The 9,809-nt window shown below is 50.7% G+C and overlaps 1 non-coding gene across 1 annotated transcript; it reads left to right on the forward strand.

The window, feature by feature from the left end:
• The first annotated feature begins 6,427 nt into the window (after nucleotides 1–6,427).
• TRNAT-CGU lies at nucleotides 6,428–6,499 on the forward strand. Its single transcript has one exon. It is a non-coding gene; the product is annotated as a tRNA-Thr (tRNA).
• Nucleotides 6,500–9,809: the final 3,310 nt, after the last annotated feature.

Below are 9,809 nucleotides of genomic sequence, written 5' to 3' on the forward strand. Positions count from 1 at the left end.
CTTGGTGATTATAGTTTTTATTCACACTAAAGCCAATTTGTTTTGTGTTATACTTGAAATGGACACCAGGTCAAAATCTCATTTGAACACGTTGCCCATTTCAGGTTAACTTCAGTTCTGGGATTATTTTTGTGGGAGTAGGCAAGTGATTTACTTTACCCATTGAAATGGAAAGAGAAATAGCATTACCTGTTCATAGACTCTCCTTGGAGAGGGTAAAATGCTTTACATCTGTTCCCTCCCTGGCTTCTGTGGCAGCTTTTCCTGAGGACAGATCCTGGATCTGTATGACTGGAGATCTTCCTCTTGTGGCTGTGAGAAATGGGGTGTCTAGCTTTTCACAACCTGGCAGCTGTAGAATAAGCTCCTTCCCTTGGGGTTTGTAGCACTGCACTCTCCTGCAACATTTGGGAAGCTAAACAGATGCGTTATGATGGGCCATCTGTAACTGGCAATCAGGGACCGGGTCCTACAAGTGTCCTTCCATCCCACCAACCTCTTCTTGAGCCGGTGCTTTCATTTCTTGAGCGTTGACCCCCTCATCTGGTGAGATGCTTGAATTGTTCCCTCCCTCACACCTTGTGGTTTATGGATACCCCCACGCACCAGCCCCTGGATGCAGGGAGACAATAAACCGTGGTAAGTCACAAGAAAGAAATCATCAATATCCCCTAAATCTCCCAAAACACAAAGTTTTAATCTGTAAAATAATATGTTCCATTCTCATGAAGCAGAATTTTTTAAAGTGAATTTGGCACCTGCTTGACAGGTTATAAAGCTGCCTTAGAAACAAGGAGGTGGGTTTGTTTTTTACTTCAGAGACTGCTTGGTTGAAAATGAGCAAAGTCTACTCCATTGTTACTGAAAAAAACTGAAAAAAGCAGGCAGCAAAAGTGTCATATAACTATTTTTAATCTCGTTCTGTAATTTATGACACGAGTGAAGTGACATTAGTACTGTTGCAATGTGCCATTACACTATTTTCTCTGTATTTTCTTGAAATACTCTCTGGGGACAATAAAGAGGTCCTTGCTCGTGTGGATCCTTTCAGGTAGCTGTAATGTACAATCAGACATGTAAATAAATTATTTGCTTTCCCTGCATGACTAAAGCCTTGTCTGGAGTGGGTGCCTGGCCGTCCCTGCTCGCCCCGCATCCCTGGGCCTGGCGGGCGCCCTCCTCTGCCCCTGTGCTCGGTGGAGGCAGGACTGCGCGGTTCTGCCCTCGCCTGCCCGAAGGCCAGCTTCGCCTGAGGTACACGGATGTCACCAGGGAATGAGTTTGTCTCGGTACGTGCCTTATCCGACAGCCACCGCGACGTGAGCTTTGTGGGTCACACAGTGCTGAAGCTTCCCGGGACTGACCTGTTAATCTCTCCACCCACAGTGCTCCCCTGCGCAGCTGATGGGAGCTCCAGCTGTGAGCTGTTGGCAGGGTTCGGAGCCAGCTTTTTAATCTGACTTACATGTAATTATTTACTGACCCATGTGGCTAACGAGCATGTGCTCTGACTCCTTTCCTGGGGAGCAGCGGCGGGAGGGTGCAGCCTGAAGCCATGTCCTGGGGTGGGGATGGCCTGTGCCTGGCCGGTGCTGCCCGCCCTGGGGGGGCTGCGGGGCACTGGGGAGGGGGGGTCACGGCCAGACTGATGGCAACAGCTCTCACCTGCGCTGGGGGGAGGCCCCACGGTGAGCTCTGCCCATTGCCAGGCCCCCGGGGCAGCTGCGCTCCCAGGTGTGCCTGGGTGAGGCCTGCTGGGAGCGGGAGAGCAAAGATGGCCGTGAGGGGCTGTGGTGGTGGTGGGAGCTGGGGCCTGTTGGTGGTGTGGTGTGGGGTGGGGTGGGGTGTGTGGAGCCGGTGGGGACAAGCAGAGACCTTTGCTCCGGTGTGGGCTCAGGCTGGGACACCCCTGCCACCATCCCCAGCGAGGCGAGCTGTGCATGAGGCAGGAAGGCGGAGGGCCATGCCAGTGGCTGCAGGCCTTGACCAGCACTGAGGTAATTTTTTTTTAATCTTCTCCTGTTTGAGCTGCCAGACCTACCGGCCTCTTCTCTGGTCTTTATTTTAACTGCTAGAGTGGAAAAAAAAACAATCTCAATGGCTAGCTGTTTAGGTTCAAGGCTACTTTTTGCAGGTCTGTGTGGTGGAGTGAGGGGAGGGCACCATGGCGTGGTCACCTCAGGGGCACTGGCCCGGGGGCTGGTGTCTGTGGGTGCCATTACTGAAAAGAGGGACCTGTTAGTCTGAGAAAATGCTGCTGACAGAGGGGCAGCCGCAGCTAGCCTACGGAGGTGCTGGGTGCTTCTGACTGGGAAAAATGGCGCCTTTCTGTGGTGTGGTGGGAAGACTCCCAGGGTGAAGCGTCTCTTCAAATAGCCCTGTGCAGGTCACTGCCCCATCCTTCCTGCCCAGCAGCGTGTTGGAGGGAAACCATCAGGGTTAGCCTGGAAATGCCAGCAAAGTCCATGCTGGCGTAGCCACAGGGTGCAGATGGCTTATGGCTGTCCTCCCACAGGAGGCTTCAGTGGGTTTAAAGTTTGCCTCTTGAAAAGCTACCGCTGCCACCCCCAGCCTGCTTCTTTGTCAGGTGTCATTTGCACCCTTGATGTAAAAAAATGTGACTGTTTTGCACCCATGGGAATGACATTGAAGGATGTAAAGCCAGAGAACCAGGCCTGTGGGGTATTATTTAAGGTCTGAGGTGGAGGCTAACATGATATGCTCTCTGCCTCCACCTGGGCTCAAAGCAAGGAATGGGGGAAGGGAATTTTTGAAAGACTTCAAGAGTTGCAGGGCAAATGTTTTCCTTTAAAAAGCATTTTTATGATCTTCAAGTGATCGTAGCCTGCAGACTCCTTTGATTTGGCTGTCAGTAGTTTCTAAGCCCGGTATATGTCTTTTACAGTATCATCCCATGTGGTTGCTGGGCAGCTTTTCTCCCAGTCAGTACAGATATTTGGGGAATCAGAGCAAAGACAGCGTATGAATAATCTTTTGAGCAACATACCTGTGTGTTATGTTCTCAGGCTTCCCCATTCCCAGATTCCTCATGGCAGTGAGATGTTGGATATTCAGATTTCTAACAGCAGGCTCAAAGAACGCTCCCTGCTGTGTATGCTAAACCGCTTTACCAGAGAGACACGGAGCAGTTTTGTTCCCAACTCTCAGCAGCTCAGGCTAACATGCTGTACTGCTGACCTACTTCCAGATCAATTACTCACTGGTACGCAAGAAAGACACACTGGGAAAGTAAATCAGCTGTTACTCGGGGGATAGGAATACATCAACACCATGTATCACAAAGTCTGTAATAGTTTCTAACAAATTATGCTGTTCCTACTGGGCTGGGGAGAGCAGAGACTCTTGGGTCATTTTGCAACCAGGAATTAAAGCTCAGAACTCCCTGGGAGGTGACTTATCTTGCTCTTATCTTTTGAGGGGGAAGGGAGGAAGGGAAAAAGTTTGAAGCCAGACAGGTTAAATAAGGCAGCAGCAAAGTAGGAAATAGATGGCAGGAGCTGACTCCTGAAAACTTGGATGGTGGCAAGGAGAGCCATTACAAAGAGGAAATACACCTCGCGTGAGCGCAAGTGAGTACACTAGCCAGCTCCTCTGGTCTGGCAGCAGGCTCTGATCTCCTCATGTTGTCTTGGCAGACACATTTTGTTGAACATAGCAATCTCAAAGCCATGACTTTGATGCTTTCCCTTGCTCTGTTTGCTGCTCTTGATGGCCCGTGTTTCACTGTTTGCCTAGATTTCCGATGGCAGACAGAGGTCTGGGATGTGTCACTTCACTCTAAATGTTTTTTGATGGATGTAATGCAGCAGGGACTCTCCTAGCTTGCATAACTCAGGGTAAGTTTTGTCCTTGGACCCAGCTGCTTTTTGCATGCAATAGAGGGGTTAGAGCATATGACTAGTAAATGGAAGACTGTCCCAGATGTAGAACTATAACTATTTGGGTTAGTGGTGACTTTAAAGCAACTTTGCAGCGATACGTGTCAGCATGTCTTCTGCACAGTGCTTAAACCCTTATTCCCTCACACTGAGATCTTTGTACCTTATCTTGCTAACAGACAAAGTAGTTAATATTTTGATGCAATAGCATATAACATAAGGTTACAACTCATAGTAAAGACTGTTTCTGAAAAGAAGGAAGACCTGAGCTGTGGTACCAAATGAGGTAGATGGAATTTAGCTGCTGAAAGGCTGCACTCACGCTCTCCCTGTTGTACCATAATGCAAACAAATAGCAGGTTGTGGTTTATGAAACACTTGTCTCTCTTGGCCACTGTGTGGCTTTTCTTAATGTGCTCAGGCTTTTATTTAAAACACAAACAGTCACCTGGCAGGGTTGCTGTCAGCCCTTCAATAATCCTCTGGTCTGCCAGAGCACTTTTCCTGTGTGACAGAGAAATAACCCTGACCAAACCTGTCCTTTAGCCTCTCGGATCAAAGGGTGGACTTTGGAGCTGAGCTCTGGCTTGTGCAAAGCAATGAATTGCAGAGTTGCACTGAAGCAAAGCAGGGGCAGAGGAGTTTGCTTTCACTGGTGGAAATACTGTATGAGCATGGATTTAAGATGCAGCTCTGTTGCCCCCCCCTCAGCAGCCCCCATGCAGGTGAGCTGCTGGCCAGGACAGCGGGTACAGCAGAGCTTCCCCGCAGCAGAGAAGGGCCAGGCTCTTTGCATCACCGCTGCCAGGGCTGATGGCTGTGGAGGGATGTGGTTAAACACCTGAAACGCAAAAGTCTAGAGCCATGGAGGGTGCAGGACGTGGCTGAAAAACAGCCATGAGTTCTGCAACCCCCATGGCTCCTGCCATCCTGCTGTTCTTGGCCTCTGGGTATCGCAGGGATGCTGGCTTCCCAAGCGACTGTACCATCAAAAAAGCAAACCTTAGCATCAGAGACCAGCTTGGAAATATTTGGCACAATATTTGTGTTAACACCTAAAAATGGGACTTACCCTTAGGAAAGCAACTGTTCCTCTTTGGCATGAGCTGTTCAGACCTCACATGTTTTATTTATTTGTGCAAGGAGCACACTGCAAACGCAGTATGTGTTCTTGCAATAAGGGTTGTGCAACTTGGATCTGATGGGACAGGCAATGATGTCTGGTTACAAATTCATAGGTATATGGTGCAAAGAGGGATTATGAGATGTCAGCTCGATAGCGGGTTCTAAGTGTGCCTGGATTTTTTAATTTTCTTTTTTTTTTTCTGAATTTGGTTTGTGTTATTCAGGAGAAGCATGTGAGCCAAAAAATACCAGATTACTTTCTGCTGCCCAGCAATGACTGAAAACTAGAAACCAGAATTAAAAGTTTCAATGCGAAGCTAAACAGTGGTTCAAAACCACAAACTTCAAATTCTTCCCTCCTGCCCTACAGCTAGTGGTGATAAAAATGAGAGCTGATTCATTTCTTGGGTTTTAACCAAGCATTAGCCATAAGACTAAATATTTGGTAACTGGAAACCCAGAGGAGGAAATATTAATAATGTAGTATTGTATTTATGATTGATGCTATTATGATTTTACTGTGTAAACAGAAAATAATGGGATTGAAGTAAAACGTGAAAATTCAGTTTGAATATAGGGAACACTTCCCGACACAGCCCCCTGTCAGGCCGCCCGTTGCCGTCCCAAGGGACGGGGTGGAAACGCTGTTGCTTGGCGCACGGAGGGTGCGGGGCGGTGCGGAGCGCGCAGAGCTCGCGCCCTCCCGCGGCTCGCGCTCCGGGGGGGCCTCCCTGCCCCCTCGCCGCCCCCGAAGCGCGGCGCGCCCCGCGCCCTCCCCAGCGGGTGCGGGGCCCCGGGAGCGGCCGGGCGGCAGGCGGGCCCCGCAGCGGGCTTTTTTCATACCAAACAGCCGCTGTTCGTGCCGCAGGCGGCAAGGCGTGTCCGCAGCGATGCGCGGCTCTCCTCTGTCGCGACAAACACTAGCGACTGTTGGCTAGGAGGCAGGAAAACCAACGTTCACCGATATGTCTTGGTCTCTCCCGAGCTGCCCGCGCCGGTGCTGCCGGCCGAGCCCGGTGGGATGTGGGGGGCTTCTGAGCGGCGTCGCTCGGGGCACGGGGGCCGCGGGCCGGCGGCCGGCTGCGCCCACGCCGCAGCACGGCCCGCTCGCCCTCCCGCCCCGCCGTGCTGGGCGGTTCCGCGGGGCCGGCGCCGCCCGGTCGCGGTGCCCCGCCCCGGCGCCGCACGTGCTGCAGGAAGCGCCGCGAACCGGGCGGGCGGCCCGGCGGCGTGCTGCGGTGCCGTGGACCCTGCCCCGCGGGGCGCGGGCTGGGCGGCGGTCGGTGGGGGGTGCCGGCCCGGCCCGCCGCAGGTAGCTCCCCGGGGGCGGGCGGCCGGGCCCGGCGGCGGGCGGGTGGCTCGCCGGCTTCCACTGGCGGCGCGGGGGTGCTGTTAGCCCGTCGGGCGCGGTGGCCAAGTGGTAAGGCGTCGGTCTCGTAAACCGAAGATCGCGGGTTCGAACCCCGTCCGTGCCTGCCGAGGCAGCGCGGTGCGCTGGCAGCCCCCCCGCGGGGGGGCCGCGGACGCCGCCTCGTTTGCGGCTCCTTTTTGCTTTCGGTGGCGGGTGTGGGAGCTGCGGGCCGGGGCCGCGCTCTGCTGCCGGGGCGCTCGGCGCGGCGGGTCCCGCGGAGCGGGGCAACTGACCCGCCGCGTGGTCGCCAGCCCCCGTGGATTCCCACCGTGGCCGCGGTCCCCGCGGATCTTTCCACAGAGCTGGGGGCGGGGGGGGCTCTACGGGGCGGAGGCCGCGGGGGGGAGCTCCGGCCCCGGTGCGGCCCCGCTGCCGTGCACCGCACCTGTGCGAAGGGGCACGGAAAGCGCCGCCTCGCCGCAGGGATCTCGCCGCGCTTTGTTCCAGGACAGTTGTCTTCGCTGCAATGAATCATAGTTAAAATAAAGACGATGTTTGTGCTGCCTTGCTGTGGGGGAAGTGTTGGGTGAGCTGGGAAGTGATGGATCCCTCTTGCTGTTGCTTTGTAGGTGTGAGGATTGGTGTAGTTCTCACATAGAGAGTCCTTAAATGATAGAGGGAGGCCAAATCCTGGAGTAAACAAATACGGCTAGGAAAAGCTTCGTGCAGTTGTACTGTTTACACCAGAATTGGCCTGGATTGCTTGGTTCTTAATACAAGTTTCACACATGTGCAAGGGCATTTCTGCTGGCTCTGTATAACGTCACTTAAGCTGCTTTCAGACAGCTTAAAATATGTAAAGAATAGAGTCATTTCATTGCAAAATTGCAATAGCCAGATATCTGGGAAAAGCTGAGGAGCCTGTTCCAAAAAACTAGCTGCTTCCTTCGATGCGTAGAAAAAGCTGGCTTTTGTTGTTTTATGTGCCACACTTAGCCTGGGACTGGGTGGCTAGGAGGCTATTTGTCTTTCTAAATAAGCATTGGAAGTGTGTGTGTGTAAGGTGTTTGGGGAGGTTTGTGGGAAACGGTTCTACAGTATGTTATTAACAAGCTGCAAAAAAAGCCACAGTACATTTTGATATAAAAACAGGAAATGCAGTTTAGAACTTTTTTAGAAAAATGTAGACACCATTTTACTTGGAAAATGCAGTGCTGTCAAAATCCTGTCAACTTTGTTGGAGGCCTTTGAGGACGAAAGTTCTACCTTTGAAACACCCTATTTTGACTTTGTATTATTATTATTTTTCTACAGCATCTCACATCAGAATGTCAAGCCAAAATGTTTCTAATGATTCAAAAGCCAGACTTTGCAGAGAATTTCAGAATTCTGTGGGTTTGTTTCTGGTTGAAACCAATTGTGAAACCACGGTCCTCCCTGAAACAGGCTTGCCATCCCGTAAAGCTGAGCAGTTTAGTCTTGCCCAAACGTGTGCCACAAACCCAGGACCAAGAACCAGATATTTCAATAAAGCTCTGGCACTGCCGTTCCCTGTGGCCATAACACATCCAGGCAGCTTACCAGTTGCTTAACTTCAGTCTCTGCAGAACTGGAATATTCACTCCTAGCTCCTGGGTGTCTTGTCAGGAAGGTCCTTTGCAGACTCTTTATATGGCTCCTTGGAGAGGAGCCCACAGGAAAGCTCTGTACCAGGACTACTGATGTACATCTTCACTCTTGGAACAAGCTCACCTGCCCAGATCCTTTCTGTTCTGTAACATGTAGTTCTGCCTTCAAGGCTCCCCAGTGTGTCTGTGAAGAGCTAGTCCCAGGGCAGAGGTGTTTTTTCCCAGTCTTCAGGACCATCTTTTTTGGGCTGTTGGTTTTGCTCAGCACAGCACAGTCCTGATCTGCGATACAGGCCCCTGCTCACCCTCAAAGTGTGACTGAAAAATGGTGTGTTGGTTGTAGGAGTCAAGAAAGTCCAGACAAAGCTAAGGAGGTGTTCCTGTACAGCAAAGAATGGGTGGGGACCTTGCTATAAATACCACATTTCAGCAGGTAAAGCTTTCGGAGGAGTTTGTCACCTCTGAAAAGTTCTGGTTGGCTTGTTAGAAGGTATGCAGCTGTGCTTCAGGGCTCACATGTAAAGTTTACACCAGGGCAAGGTGCTGTGCTGAGCCTGCTGGAGAGAAAGTATGAACAGCCCTGGCTGAGGCAAGAGCGGAGGCTGCGAGTTACTTAAGATAACTGGGGGAATACTTCCAGCAGGAGCTCAGGGTGTGAAAGTCTGGCCCCACGCGTGTCTGTCACCTGGCACGCGTGCTGTGCATGACCTGCCTCCTTGGGACAGGAGCACTGCATGGTTTGTTAACAAAGCTGGAAATCAACAGCTAGACCTCAATTGATGTGAGTTAGCAGAGAGCTGCGCAAGGTAATTAGACTGTGTCAGCTGACCCTGTGTGTGAGCAACATCCAGCCTAAAAATAAAACCCGTATAAAATGTTCTGCCCATCACACCTAAGCAGAGCTGGTCCTGCTACTCGCTCCCTTCCTGGGTTGCTGGTGTGGGCACCAATGGGGCCTTTTGGTTCTCCTTTCTCCCCTCTCTTTGGTGTCTCCACACCTTCGCTTTTTGTGGGAGCTCCCAGCATGACAAGGTTGTGTTGAGGCAGATCACGTGTTTTCTCACCTCCCAGATTCCTGGCCCCCTCTTCTGACTCATTCAGGCAATAAAGTTGATTTTGGCTTTAATTTAATAGCTAAAGTCCTGAAGTGCCAATGAACTTTAATCAAGATGCTTATGATCTGATCATAGCTGTGCTGGAGATGGTTTTGGTTTGGGGTTTTTTGGTGGGTGAGGGAGAGCTGTTTATTTTGGATACAAGTCCTGACCAAAAACATAAAAAATTTTAGGTGCCCCATTTGAGTTGCTTTAGGATCTTTGATTTTATTCCAGAAAATACCGAGTAGCCTCCCTCTGAATATAACACCTCTATTAAATGAGGAGTTATTAAATGAGGCCCCTTTTAATTACCTAATAAAAACACATTACAATGACTGTACTTAAAAGATGTGTTAATGCTAGAAATCTTGGCCATATTTAGATACAGAATTTCCTGACATTTCTGGTTTGACAAACCAGTTATTCAGAATCCAGACATCTTCATGACCTCTTTAAAATAAGTGTTAAAATGACTCAATTTTAACAGCGGTATTTCTGAATTGTGTATTATATGTATTTTTGAAAGGCTGACAGAAAATGCTTGCTTTTGAAAGGTAAGATGTGAATGGGGACTAAAAGCATAATGTTCTTTGTTCGGATTATAATAACATTTTCAGTTCTTTGCAACTCTCCTGAGTGTCTGTTGCGTCCTCCCCAGGGTCAAACTTCAGCAACTGAAAACCAGTGTGTTAGCAACATAGGAGGAGCT

Source organism: Falco naumanni, chromosome 1 (genome assembly GCF_017639655.2).
Source record: "Falco naumanni isolate bFalNau1 chromosome 1, bFalNau1.pat, whole genome shotgun sequence".
Taxonomy (NCBI): Eukaryota; Metazoa; Chordata; class Aves; order Falconiformes; family Falconidae; genus Falco; species Falco naumanni.